At 37.4% G+C, this 15,904-nt stretch overlaps 1 protein-coding gene across 1 annotated transcript in view; it reads right to left on the minus strand.

Annotated features, from left to right (window-relative positions):
* The window catches only part of NRG3 (neuregulin 3), a 1,234,309-nt gene that overhangs the window by 687,074 nt on the left and 531,331 nt on the right, over nt 1-15,904 (minus strand). The window lies entirely within an intron of this gene.

Below are 15,904 nucleotides of genomic sequence, written 5' to 3' on the forward strand. Positions count from 1 at the left end.
TAACATAGATTTGCCTATCCTGTTTATAAGATGAGAAAGCCAACCTGCAGTAGGGTTAAGTGCTTCGGGTATTCTTTATCTACAATCCTTCCTTTGTTCCCCACCCTTACCATGGATTATGTTCTAAAATGTGCCCCCTGATTCCACAAAATTTGTCCTAACCCCGAGTACCTCAGAATGTGACTGTATTTGGAGATAGGGTCTTTATAGGGCAAAGAAAGGTAAATGAAGTAATTAGGGTGGGCTGTCATCCAACATGACTGATGTCCTTGTAAGAAGGGGCAATAAGGATGCACACACACACACACAAGACGGACCATGTGAAGACACAGGAGGAAGATGGCAGTCAGCAAGCCAAGGAGAGAGGCCTCGGAAGAAGTCCACCTTGATCTCAGACTTCTAGCATCCAGAACTCTGAGACAGTAAATTTCTCTTGTTCAAGTCAAATATATATGGAGAGATATAGACATATATACCCAGGAGATGCAGGAGATGCAGCTTGGATCCCTGGGTTGGGAAGATCCCATGGAGAAGGAAATGGCAACCCACTCCAGTATTCTTGCCTGGAGAACCCCATGGACAGAGGAGCCTGGCAGGTTCCAATCCATACGGTTGCACAGAGTTGGACACAAATAAAACGACACATAATACATACACATACATACATATATATTTTTATATCTAAGTCCCACTTATAGAAATCCAGATATGCTTATTCTGCTTGTGAATGTTGAGTTTCCCTGGGTGATTCTACACACAGGTAAGCTTCAAGCCCATGGACATAGAACTTTGCCATCCAAAGCTGTGTCCACGACCAGGAGCACCACGAGATCCAAAGGCTTATTAGAAAAGCAGAATTTCAGCCCCACCCTTGACCTATTGACTTTTTGCTTTAAAAATGAACAGGTAAGCACATGAACATGTCAGTCTGTAAAGCACTGGCACAGGTAAGCAATAGGTTTGCTTTGTGTCACCTTTTCTGTGAGATGCATGTCCTTCTTAATTTAGAATTTCATCTTGTGTACTTCAAAAGACAGAATAGCTAGGTTTTCTTCCAGAAATATTTGCTCTTTCTGAAATCCCTCTGCTTTTCTTTACCAGAACTTCAGGGAAACACATGGTGTTACTGCCAGAAGTGAAAATGCAAGAGATCACTCAGTTTCTTCATCTGATCTCAAAACTGGAAGTGACCTTAGAAATTATCTCTGATCATGCTATTTTACAATGAAGAAATTAAGGTTCACAGAAGGTAAGATATGACCAAATGTCACACAGTGAGGAACTGACACAGCCTAGATTCAGAACATCATTTCTATAAATCAGAGCTGTCCTTTAATAAAACCTGCTTAGCATTTTGTCATGTTTACACATGATGGATTTCTTAGTTTGAAAAATAGTATTTTTTAAACAAAGCCTCGGATAAATTATCATGGTTGAACCAATTTCCTGGGTAAATGTGATTATTGTCAACTTTTAACAAATATTGTATCCATTACTCTGAATGATACAAAAAACATTTCCCTTCAACTTGAACCTTTCTCCTTGGAGAAAATATAAATTGTCTACCCTAAACCTAGAAATCACAGATGTGGTATATAAAGTTACCCTGATATAACAGAAACCTGATGAGACACTGGCTTATAAAATGGCTGTGGATGGGATGGGTATAGGATGATATCACTTTGCTGGTACCCCTCATTTAGCATATATGTGAATTAATAAGCTAACTAGTAGAGATACATAAGGGTTTCTAAAGTGTCACAAATATATTCTCAAGTATATGCAGAAAATCTTGCTCTGATATAATTACTGAGCTGCATATGGGTGGAGGATATATCATACTGGCAGAATTATGAAAAGCCCCCCTAGGACAGGGGATAGGGGTTCATCCTGTGCTGGGTAGCCCAACAGAAGTAGTGTCTCACTTCTCTAAGTATGACCCATAGGCCAGCAGCATAGGCATCACCTGGACCATTATTAGAAACACAGATTCTGAGTCCTCACCCCAGGCCTACTCCACATGAATCTTCAGTTGAACAGAATTTCTAGAGGATTCACTCACTCATTAAAGTGAGAGAATTATGAGTCTCACTCACTGCTTCCCTAATTTGTCTCCATATCGGAATCATCTGAATGCACCATTGCTTCTTGGGGTCTGTCTCAAGACCTAAGTTAGAAAATTCAAAAAAAAAAAAAGAACAGAAAATTCAGAGAAGGAGCCTAAGAATCTATATTTTTAAACTTTCAACCTTCATGATTTTACAACAGTGTAAGTTTCACAAGGTCGGAAGACAAAGAGCTTGAGAGTCCAACAGAACTGCAATTGGTGCTCAGCCCTGCCACCTACTAGCTGTTTTTGAAGAAGCTACCTTCCCTCTCCAAGGTTCCTTCTTGCCACGAAATGGGAATAGGACATTGTTTTGCAGATTTAATATGAGGACTAGACAGGGAATTATGAAGTAGTACACAAAGGCTCAAGATTTATGCCTTGCACTTGGTAACTGTAAAATGGAAGATAACTATTAGCATTTTTGTCTCCCTATTAACACCTCACATTTGTCCTCTGCAAAATGCAGATGGTAGATATAGTCTAGAGTTATTTCATTCATAAAATTTATTTTTAATGAGTAGGTGGCAGGTTCCAGAAGCAAAGATGAGCTCACATCCTAGTGAGAGAGTCAGGCAGGTGCACAGGAATATTATAATAGAAGTTTTGTTCACAAATGAATCATTTCATACATCTAGATAGTGTTTTGGTTAGCTTGTGGGGGGAAGAGATCAAAACTACTATTTAATATCATTAAAATAATCATTATTCCTTTCACATGTGCTAACCCAGGCAGAAAGAAAAGAGCTTTCCAGAGCACTAAAAACAAAACCTTGTCACAGATAGTAAGGCTCCCATGTGACTTCAATTGTTACTGTAAATTAGTCCAAGAGAACAACCCAAACTGTAGAAAAATTATGACCTTATTTAATGTAGATGCTTTATCAACTCATCCTTTCTGCCCATTCTTTCCAACTTAGTGTTTTTCACTCTCCATTGTTCTATTATTAGCCTCTGTTTTAAAACTGCTGGAGAATGGTTTTCCTCCAGCTGTGGAGCCTCCCACTGACACACACACCCCTCCTTCCTGAGGCTCAAAGCTGAGAGTTCCTAATTGAATTTCTGCCCTTCAGGAGCACAGGGTCATTGGGATCAATGTGCTGTCAGAGGACTCCAGGGAGGCCAGGCTCAGGGCATGCTGGCCTCGGCATCATTTTAGTCTCTCCACAGTTCCATTTTGGAGCACTCGCCAGCCTCAAAGCCTGGGGTCTGTTTATTTAATGAAGTCTGCTGTTGAAATAACAACTCCTTTCTCCAGTGTGAGCTATAACTGCATTTATGATGTGTTTAAATGATAAACTAGTCTTTGGTAATCTAGAAAGTCATCCTGTTTTAGGAACTCTTGCAACCTTTCTTTCTCTGGTTTCTGCCATACTGAAGTGTCAGTATTTATGCCAAAATCTACCTGACCCATTGTAAGGGAAATACCACATGGCTATCTTTGATCTCCTAACCTCATACCAGCTCTGCTAGAGAAAAGAAATACATTTTAAATTGGGAAAATATAGGACATTTTACTTGAACATGCCAGTATGTATCTTTAAATGTAACTTCCTTACATTCTCCCCGAATGATTCAACAATGATCCATGGTCAAGGCATCCTTGAATGGATATGTTTAATTTGTTAGGAAAATTTCAGTGCTGGAAAATCATGACTTATACTTAAAGTATTAATAAATTAATTTTTAAAACTACTAAGTTTTCTGCAACTATTTCATATATGTAGATAGAAATTATAAATTGATTTTGGATAACAAAAATTAATCTTGATGTCATAATTTAATTAAAGTGACACTTGTTAGGTTTGAAAACCATGCTTTTGTCTATTCTTTCCACTCAACATAAAAACTCAGAGTTTCAGGGAATGGAATTTAAAATATCATCATGCCTTAAAAAAATCAGAAAGAAATTAAGGAAGCAATTCCATTTATCATTGCAAGAAAAATAATAAAATACCTAGGAATAAACCTCCATAAGGAGCCAAAAGACCTGTACTCAGAAAACTATAACATACTGATGAATGAAATCAAAGATGACACAAACAGATGGAAAAAATATACCATGTTCTGGGATTGGAAGAATCAGTATTGTGAAAATGACTATACTACCCAAAGCAATGGATAGTATTCAGTCCAATCCCTATCAAATCTACAGATTCAATGTAACCCCTAACAAATTACCAATGGTATTTTTCAAGAATTAGAAAAATTTTACAATTTGTATAGGTCCATATAGTCAAAGCTATGGTTTTTCCAACAGTCATGTACAGATTTGAGATCTGGACCATAAAGAAGGCTGAGCACTAAAGAATTGATGCTTTTGAACTGTGGTGCTGGAGAAGATTCTTGAGGGTCCCTTGGACATTAAGGAGATCAAGCCAGTCAATCCTAAAGGAAATCAACCCTGAATATTTATTGGAAGAACTGATGCTGAAGTGCCAATACTCTGATCACCTGATGCAAAGAGCTGACTCATTGGAAAAGTCTCTGATGCTGGAAAGATTGAAGGCAAAAGGAGAAGGGGGCAATAGAGAATGAGATGGTTATAGAGCATCACTGACTCAATCAATGGAAATGAATCTGAGCAAACTTCGGGAGTTAGTAAAGACCAGAGGACCCTGTTGTGTTGCAGTCCATTACATCACTAAGAGTCAGACATGACTTAACAGCTGAACAACAACCAGAAACACAAAAGGCCTTGAACAGCCAAAGCAATCTTGAGAAAGAAAAATGAAGCTGAAAGAATCAGACTTCCTGACTTCACACTATACTACAAAGCTACAGTAATCAAGACAGTATGGTACTAGCACAAAACCAGAAATACAGATCAATGGTGCAGGATAGAAAGCCCAGAGATAAACCTATGCTCCTATAGTCACCTTATCTTTGACAAAGGAGGCAACAATATACAATGGGAAAAGCCAGTCTCTTCCATAAGTGGTGCTGGGAAAACTGGACAGCTACATGTAAAAAAAAAAAAAAAATGAAATTAGAATATTTAACACCATACACAGAAATACACTCAAAATGGATCAAAGACCTAAATGTAAGGCCAGACTTATAAAACTTTTAGAGGAAAACACAGGCAGAACACTCTCTGACATAAATCACAGCAAGACCTTTTTTGACCCACATCCTAGAGAAATGAAAATAAAAGACAAAAATAAACAAATGAGACCTGAGTTCAGTTCAGTCGCTCAGTTGTGTCCGACTCTTTGCAACCCCATGAATTGCAGCACGCCAGGCTTCCCTGTCCATCACCAACTCCCAGAGTCTACCCAAACTCATGTCCATCGAGTTGGTGATGCCATCCAGCCATCTCATCCTCTGTCGTTCCCTTCTCCTCCTGCCCCCAATCCCTCCCAGCATCAGTCTTTTCCATTGAAACTTAAAAGCGTTTGCACTAAGGAAATCATAAACAAGATGAAAAGACAACCCTCAGAATGGGAGAAATATTCAAATGAAGCAACTGAAAAGGGATTAATCTCTATAATATATAAACAGTTCAGTTGGCTCAATACCAAATCCACAAACAACCCAATCAAAAAGGAGCAGAAGACCTAAACAGACATTTCTCCAAAGGTGACATACAGATGGCCAAGAGGCACATGAAAGATGTTCAGTGTCATTAATTATTAGAGAAATGAAAATCCAAGCTACCATGAGATCCACCTCACATGCTAAAGAAGGTATAGAGAAAAGGGAACTCTCTTACACTGTTGGTGGGACTATAAATTGGGAATAGTATGGAGGTTTCTTAAAAAAAAAACTAAAAATAGAACTACCATATGAACCAGCACTCCTACTCCTAGGCATATACCTGGAGAAAACCATAATTCCAAAAGACACACACCCCCCAAAATATTCATTGTAGCACTATTTACAATAGACAGGACATGAAAGCAACCTAAATGTCCACCAACTGATGAATGGACAGAGAAGGTATGATACATGTATATACAATATTACTCAGCTATAAAAAGGAACAAAATTATGCCATATGCCCAGATATGGATGGACCTAGAGACTCATACAGGGGCAAGTAAGTCAGAAAGAGGAAAAAAATATCTTATATTAACACCTTCTTGTCCTGTTCAGCCACCCTTGTTGCTTTGAGGACAGAGATTACATATTAAATCTGGATAAATTCCCCCCTGTAATCTCAGCATGCTCCTTCTCTTCCGACATTCGCATAGAAGGTGGTTCTGCTTGGCTGCAGTTTCCGTGAGAGATTCAGGTCCTTTCCCAGGACCTGCTGAGCTAGAGGGAGAGGTACTAATTCAATAGTGTTATTTCTGAGAAACGTGTGGACATCTAAGGAAGGGTGCAGGGCAAGGGGAAAGCAAGGACTCTGTTATTACATCTCAACCAAAACAAAGCAGGACAGAAGTCAGAGAGAGGGGTTTCTATCTGGCTTTCCCATTTATTCCAACAATGGTAAATAAACAAGTGAGATTAGCAGGAGAGGAATCTGGATTCTACCTGCCCAAAATGAATGTGTGATCTTGGGTAAGTCTCTCTGAAACAAAACCAAGAGCTTAGGATTTTGAAAATTACAAGATGTGAGTTATTTAACTTTCCCGTATTTCAATTTGACTGGATCTTTAAAGTTCCTCATCTACTCCAGCACTAAGAATACAGAAACTTAGGAGTCATTTTATCTAGCGAATGACTTTACTTGATTATTCTTCAGATTATGTGGCCTCCATTAGAGTCAGTAGCAGACCAGATTGACTATTTAATTGATAAATACCAATTTATCAATAAACATATATATAACATTTTAACTTGTAAGGTATAAAATATTCAAACACTTTGTAAATAAGAAATATTCCTATATCCCAGTGAGCCTTAAAAAAAAGTCATCATACCTTGATACACTTTTGAGAACTCTCTGGACACAAGAGGAAGTAACTCAAGGAAATAATTCAGAAAAAAGTGACCAATTGCATAAAGAATTTATGATATGGAACTGATTATTCTTACTTGCATTTAAATAATTTTGAAATTTCCTCCTTGTGGTTTGAAGTGAACTTTTCCCAACAGCAGCTCAATTCTCTATGCCATGGTTGGCAAGCAAGAGCAGGCTTCAAAGTAAGAAATGAGTAGGTTCTTATCTTTCCAAATGCAATTCATATGTTCCTCTCAGAAGCTCTTCTTGGCTTTAGGACTACTGGGTTTTGGATTCTTCTCTGCAGATATGAGCTATGTACATATAGTTCATATAGACTGGATGCTAACAGATGACAGAATTTGTTACATTGAATTGAACTAGAAATTGAGCTTCTCAACTCCTCTTCTGATTTATTCTGAAAATATTCATCACTATATTCTTATTACCTGGACCTGAAACATTGACTATGCTTAATAAACATTGGGGAATGATGGGAATAATGCATAAAACTGCCATTTATTTTTTAGTTCAGGACTCTGGGAGATGGTGAGAGACAGAGAAACCTGGTGTACTGCAGTCCATGGGGTCATGAGAAGTCAGACACGACTTGGTGATTGAACAACAAAGGAGAGGACAAATATACATTCTGTACCACTCAAATGTGACATACATATCTACAAGCACATTCCACATCACTCAAATGTGACGTATCTCCAAACAAGATATTCCCATACAGTGCTATTGTTTTCATTTTTCCCCATTCCTTATTTTAATGTTCTATCTGATTTTTTTAAAGCTTGCAATGGGCACTGGATGTAAATATACTTGATGAAGATATTTGCTCCAAATTTACCAGCCTTGTAAGGATTTCCTTGCTGAACCAAGTGTGAGTTTTGGTTCCTTCCCAGTGATTATCAGTGTTTACCCATTATGGCACCCTGTAATGCTAGATTGCGTTGACTGCCTGGTGCTCTAAAAAAACAAGTTCTGTAAAGGAAGGGAACGTTGTTCATAGTTTGCTATTAAATCTCAGTGTCCTGGATTGACTGCCTAAGAAGTATAGAAGATATGTATGTGTGCGTGCACACTTGTAGCTATATAGGGTTGATTTTGCTTCAAGCTGTTTTCCTGTGATCATAGGACTACCAGAATAGCTGTGATCATATAAAAAATTAAACAGAGTTGTAGAGATGCATAGCAAGTTAAACTTCAGGCACACTGTCTATGATTTCTTTCCATAAAACAAGGAGGGCTCGGTTCTCCCATCACATTTTTTCGTTTCCACAAATAATAGCTAAGAATACTGAAGAGAACACTAATCGGATGTTGGCATGTACTTAACAGATTACAAATTTGGGGTATGGTGGAGAGACCCTGCAGATATTTAGTGACTGAGAACTGTTAGCTAACTTGGGGAAAGTGGGAATAGCAATGCAGAGGTTGTATAATATCATGAAATTTATACTAAGAAAATACAGCATTTATGTAGCAAATGGTGGTCTGTTTTTCCACCAAATTGAGTTTTGCTGAAATTAAAATTAGGGCAACCATATGTCCCAGTTAGCTCAGGGCATTGTTGGTTTTATGCTTATTTTACAGAAGAAATTATTAAAATTGCCAGTTATACCTTAAACATTTTGGGGTTTTGATTACAATAATGTGGTCACTCAAATTATAATATGCTGGAGAATTTAAATATGTATATATTAGTTATATGTCATCATTGATATATAACTAATACTGATATCTTAAAAGATACTAGAGCTTATATGGGCTTCTCAGGTGGTATTTTTAAGCAGTTGGAATTTTAGAATCCCTGGACCAAGAGGATTTTAAAGGAAAGATGTTAGTGGAGAGGATAAGTGCGTTGACCCTAGAATCAGCTTACTTAGTCTGAGTCCTTACTCCACTGTCGTATAACCTGAGAAATGCCCTTGGCCTCAGTCATTGCTACATCCCTCCAGGGCTGCTATGGGTGCCCGACACATAGGATGCATCATATAGGCATTTCCTGGGTTTATCTATCAGGTAGATTTGTATATGCTTTTACACTTAGAGAGTATAATTATTGGCATACACAAAGACCGACATCTTGTTATAAGTGTAGACAAAAACACCACAGACCCTGCTGGGCAGGTTCCTCAGACAAACATTCGTAAAACGTTCTCAGATCAGTACGGTGATGGCTCAGATGTTCTGCCCAGCAGGGTCTGTGGTACCCTGGTTAGGGTGGTTCACATCCGTACAAACAGTCCATCACTATTTAAAACGATACTTATGGATATGTGCTCTTATTTATTTAAATAAACTTAGTGAAATAATCTATCCTCCACTTGAACTATGGCATTTGCAAATCACAGCATTCTGGCAGTACACGAGCTCCCAGACTGCCCCAACCGTAACAGGACTATGACCTGCTACCCGCAGGAAATAAATGCCTGGAGAGGCAGAACCAGGGCTGTTGTAGAGAAAATACATGAAGGGTCCTCCACCTGAATGGTATGAAGAATAAGAGGGGATTCCTCTTTTCATGAATTGTCAACAGAGAGAGTTCCCCTAACCAAAGGTGGCCTCTTGTTCCTGCTTTTCTCCTAAATTTACTTCTTGAATAGCTACAATGATCCTTGATTCTGAAAAGTGTTCTTGCCCATGATCAGGTATTTTTGTGTCTTTAAATAAGTCTCTGAGTTTTCTTTAACTTACACTGGTAGGTCTAAGCTGAACTCTGTGTGCTGGGAGTCTGAGTACCCACCTCAAAGCCCTGGTACAAGTCAAGTGATCTCCTCCTTTTGAGCCTAAGACTTCTCTTAATGAAATAAGCAGATGAGACCCACCCAATTTCTCTCATAGGATTCCAACATACATGCTTTTGTTTGGTTTCAACATGAGTAGAAGAGAGGAAGAAGAATGATATGTTCTAAATGTATGATGTCTATTATATGTTTAGTGTTTTTCTATACGCTGCTGCTTTCAATTCTAGCATCTACATTTTGGGGGGAGGTTTTAATGTGTCTGGTTGGCTGGCACATGTATGTTCTCTCTCTTTTTTAAAGAGAAGACTGAAGTTTCTGATTAAATGACCAGCCAAAAACACACACAGCTAGCATAAAGCCGAGAAGAGCTTTTAACTCAAGTGTCTTCATCTTGAACACCCACATTTGCCTCATGTACCTCTTACCCTAAATCATGTAAGGAAGCAATTTAAAAACACAAATGGTTTTGATACAACAACAACAAAAAAAAACCCAATCATAAACAATTACCTAAAGAAATTATTTCATGCCTTAAGGAGAGCTGCTAATCAAGTAATAAAATATTAAAGTTAAAAAAAAAAAAGCCTATGGTTATCAACTAAAAGATGTGCTGCTATTCTTTATCAAATGTGATTTTCTGGTCTTCTGGTGTTTCAGTAGCCCTTTAAGTAACACCAGCTCTGGTGGAATGTAAACAGTTTAAACTGGAAGAAGTAAACCACTGCCTAGGAATCATAAAGTTGCAAAACTTCATTCACTGTGGTGTTGTTCTTGGTTTGTTTGCTTTCTGAGTTAATGAAACTATTTCGATAATCTTCATCCACAGAAAAGAAACAGATAAATGGTGATTACTTGGCTCACTTCTTCTTAACAAGGGCAGTCAGTAGACCACCTAGTATGAACATGACTGCTGCAAATTACTCAAATTACGTCTGGGCTGTAGCTAATTCATTCTCCTGAACACAATTATCTGATAAACTTGAAAATGCTTCCAAGGTTCTTCATCCTGCTATTCAATTCCACTCCACTGAGACTCTACCACTAGGCTTGAATTTATAGACATTTCAGCCTCCATCCTCTTCCATCAATGGAGCTTAGGGATGTATGCCAAAACCCCATTTCCATTCTGACTTGCTACAACCACATGGAATTATTAGTGGTCACTCTTAGAGCACTTACTGGAGAAACTTATAATAAGGACCTTCCCTATGTGGAAGAGCTAATGGACTTCCAAACTGATGGAGCAAAGCACTGATAGGGATGGCCCTGTAATTTTATATAGTATATCACAGGGATATCATTACATTGTGCCCAATCAATTCACATAAAAATGGAAGCTTTGATTTCAAAACCTACTGAAGCAGAACTAGATACAGTGAAGAACAGCATCTCCTGGTCGGGCTCTCCTCCCCTTTCAAACGCTCCCCCTTCCACTCACCAACTCCTATGAGCATTTTACCAAGCTAGCTGTACATTCCATCAGCACTTTTATGGAAGTATTGCCTCGGGCAATGGTTGTTATTGGACTGCTTGCCTCTCTTTCCAGCAGTTCCATATTTCAAGTGATTCAAGCATCTTCAAATGAATTGCTTGATAGATTTCCAAAATGATCACTACAGGTCAAATTTAGCTCAAATGTTATTCTTTCCAAAGTTTTGAAAATCCATTTCTGTAGCAAGGCTGGTGCAACATTTAATGAGCTTCAATTCAGAAGAGACACATCCTTTTAACTTGAAGTTGGCCTCAAAACACATTTGGTCCACTCAAATGCCCAGCAATCTTTTCAGCTACAATGGCTACTACTTTCAACTCCAATGAAATATGCTACAAATGGCACCATTTCCAAAGTTCTTAAAACTTCTAGAAATGGTATAAAAATAAATATATTAGAGAATACCCTGCTTTTATTCAGGATACTTTGATTCAAGGTGTTTCTAGTACGTCCTTTCCTTCTCTACTCAGCTTAATTTCTGCAGAATATATCATCCTATTATTCTATCTTTTTTTTATGTTTCAAAACACACGAATTCAGCATAAAAAATGATCATTATAAAGAGCATAAATGAAAGTTTAATAAAAGGAGCAGACACATCCTAACAGACATTATAGTGTTTAATCTAGAATGGCTTAATTGAAAGTTCTCTTATCAGCCTAATAATAGTGAATTATAATGACCTTCATTTAACAAAGATAGGGACGCTATCTTCCTTAATGGAACGATGAGAAGCATGGGTCAAGTGTCTTAACCAGATGCTACGTAAATGCAATACATGTGCAATGTAATGATCTTGGAAACCTCAAGGTTCAAAGAAGACAACAGCTATAAATCCTATTAGCTTTTTTATTTAGTTCTTTTTCAGAACTGGATTGCTATTTATGTTCATTTTTACATCAGTAAAACTGATTTTTAAATCAGTTCTACATCCTGATTTTTGTATATAACATGATATAATGAGCATTTTCATAGTTTTAAAATTATGAAAATTCAAGTTATGTTGAATTCATCCATGGTATAGATATATTCTGAATTATATAGACATCAAAATTCACGTTTTGTTTTGCTATCACAAATCCTATAGTGAATGCTCTTAAAAACAAATATACATATACATTTCTCTAAGCTAACTCTTAGAAAAAAAATGTAAAGATACAGAAACACACTGATGCATCACCTACAGAAGAGGTTTAACAAAGTACACTCCATCGAGTTTAGTGAATGAGATGATGGTTTTTACTTTGTCCTTGCCAAACTACTTTTAAACATCATTACAATATATGATAAGCAAACAAACACGTTAATTTGCATTTCTCCATGAGACTGAGTATTTTTCATGCTTATTGGTTATTTGGATTCCATTTCAAGGGAAGAGGATGTTCCTGTCTTTTGCCCATTTTCCCACCGAGGTTTAATTTTAGTGTTACTCTTAATCTATTGACTTCATCAAAATATCATTTCCTTGCCATGCTTATTGTAGTTTACTGACACTTTCTGTCTTTCAATTTTGTTACTGACTTATGACATTCAGATAAAAAACAAAAACAAAAAACGTTGCAACAAGGCTGTTCATTTTTCCTTTCATTGCTTTTTTCTTTTACTTTTAATTGCTGATGTAAAGAAATATATATTTTCTGTTTTCTCTAATACTTTATTTATTATATTACCTTTTAAATTCATTAAGGACAACTTTTGGTATATAAGAAGTAAAAATTCAACTTTGATGTTTTACCTGATGAGTCAACCACATTTACACAAAAACCAGACTCATTTTCCCAATTCATGAATCTTTCTTTATTCCACACTAACCTCCACAATACAAAAGGTTCTGCTTCTACTAATCAGCCACTCAATTATCTGTGACTTAAATTGTAAATTTAGCAATACCAGGTTTGCCTATGTATTTATTGTTCTTTAAAACCTATCAAGTTATTTTAGGATCTTGGTAATTCCTCTTAAATTTTCATTAGTTTGCTCTATAATTTCTAACTATCTTCACCATAAATAGTTTTTTCAAAGATTTGAAAATGCACTAAAGACTGAGAAAATAACAAACAGAAAATCATGAAGCTCCCCTTTTGGCAAGGGTTTGCAGTTTGGGGCATACACTTTCAGGATCTCTATCAGGGAGGATGGGAAACTTTAGGTAATTTTAATTTTTTGTGAGCGACTTCCCTTGGTCTTGGTCACTTCCTTGGCAAGGAAACATAAAATTGCTTCACCATGATCTCAAGGATTTAACATTTTGGGGCGTACACTTTCAGGATCTCTATCAGGGAGAATAGGAAATTTTAGATAATTTTCATTTTTTGTTACTACTCTTCCTTGGCAAGGAAACATAAAATTGTTTCACCATGATCACAACATGGGAAAAAACATACCTTGATTCAGATCAGTGGGATTGCAATTATTTTTTAAAATACTAAAAATACATACATAATCTTAACTTCTCTCGGGTTTGAATGTTTAAGCTTTGCATACATGTAAAAAGCAAACTACTTACTGAGCTAGATGCAGGTATACCCATTAACACTGTCGCTCCAATCTACTAACTTGGGGTTTCTTTAACCTATGACATAATCCACTCAGTAATACATCAGTAACATAGCCCTGGTAGCATGCCAGTCACATGAAAGTCATTTCTCTTGTTTTCTTTCTTTCCTGGAGATGAAGTATTTCCCTTACTCCAAGTGCATTACAAACTGCAGTGCCATTTAATTCTGAAGTTCATTTCTGTATTTATTTCTTCAACAGTATCTTGGTGATAAGAGATGCTCAATAAACATTTGTTGAGTGGAGGAGAATAAATGAAACATATTAGAGCACTGTACACAATGGCACATTATGAATAACTACATTGGAATTCTTAGAAGTGGCTGAAGCAGGGACAAATGTAAGCCTTTTATTCTCAGCAAAGCCTGGGAGATGAATCGCTGACACATGTGATGTGTGATTTATTCATACACACTACTAGGAGATTTATAGGCACCTATTAACCGAGTCGAGTTCCAGTCCTGTCTTAGGCTGGCCTTTTGTCATGATTAGCTATGCTGTGACTCTATGTTAAATAACAGGTTGTCTGTGCTGAAATATGCACAAAATATGAAGACAGAGGCCAAAATTATTACACATTTCCAGCCAAACCACAGATATACTTCTGCTTGTCTATGTTTAAAAAAAAATTAGACATGTACACACGTGCAAAAGGATTTTTTTTTTTCTGGACCTGAGATCCACTGTCACAGATTGGATTGTGTCTCCCAAATAACTCATATGCTGAAGTGCTAAACTCTAGGACCTCAAAATGTGACCATATTTGAAAAGTCTACAGATGCATTTAGGTTAAAATAGGGTCATTAGAGAAGACCTTAATCCAACAGGACTGGTGTCCTTTTTGAAGAAGCAGATTTGGATAAAGACTTGTACAGAGGGAAGGAACGTGCAAAGGCACAAAGAAAAGTTCGTCATCTATAAGCTGAGGGAAGAGGCCTGGACGAGAGCCTTCCCTTGTGGCCCTTAAGGAAACAACTCTGCCGATACCCTGATCTTAGACTTCAAGACTCCAGAAACTGTGGTAAAAAATATTTCTGTTGTTTACATCACCCAATCTGCTTTACTAGGTTACAATTGCCCTAGCAAACTAACATACCCACGAACTTAATAGCGAATATAGCAAGGCTGTATGTTAGACAACAGGAATTATTTTTTGTTGTTGTTTTTCGACAGTCTCACTATTGGAAAAGATGAATCAGATCTGCCTGCACATAGTGGTGGGGCCAGATCTGAAGCTTCCCTGGGGTGAAACACCATTGAAAAACACTATCACCGCTTTAGGTGAGACTTCTGATCCATCCCTCCAGTAAATTATCAATTCAAACTTATTTGATGGCACTACCTATTACCCATGACGCCACTGGATTGGCAAAGGTAACATTAACACATAGTTGGATATTTAAAAGAGTATGGAGGCACTTTGTGATTTGAAATGATAGCTCATTCTTGGCTTTTCTTTTGAGGTCTTCAGGTCAGGCATGTCTTTTCTACCTGTATCGGCACTGATCTAATAAACATAGCAAGAGAAGAGAAATGTGGAAAGGAACCTCTCCCACTGCCTTTGATCCCTAACTCAGGTTTACAGAGAACATAAATGGGCTGTAAGTTTTGTAAATGAAGTCAGTGTAATGAAAGCCACCATGTGAAGGGTGAAGAAAGGCCATGGGCTACATGGTGGGGTGGCTCGTACAGAGAGCAGCCACTATCACTGATCAGTTCTTCCAAACCTGTGTCACTGGCCACTACGGCACCTCACACCCCCACCCCCTTGAACCAAAGCTGGCTTGTGGAGCCAGCCAGGATTTGCTGACACATTTTCTAAGTTCAAAACCATAAGACACATTTCTCTGTGCCATCTTAATAAAACAACATGGAATAAAGTTTTATAATAGCAATAGCAAGAGAAGAAAGTCATAATTTTCCACGCTTCACGATTCAGGATAATTAATTTAATAACTGTGTCATATGAGAAGAGTAAATAAAGAAAAGGAAAGGGGTGTGGATATATATAATCACTGAAGCATATACAATTGCAAGGAAAAACAAATTACCAGGGTAGCGCTGAAAATAAAAGCTCCGTGGGAAGTATTTTTTGGATGCTA

This window comes from Budorcas taxicolor, chromosome 5, assembly GCF_023091745.1.
Source record: "Budorcas taxicolor isolate Tak-1 chromosome 5, Takin1.1, whole genome shotgun sequence".
NCBI classification, from domain to species: Eukaryota; Metazoa; Chordata; class Mammalia; order Artiodactyla; family Bovidae; genus Budorcas; species Budorcas taxicolor.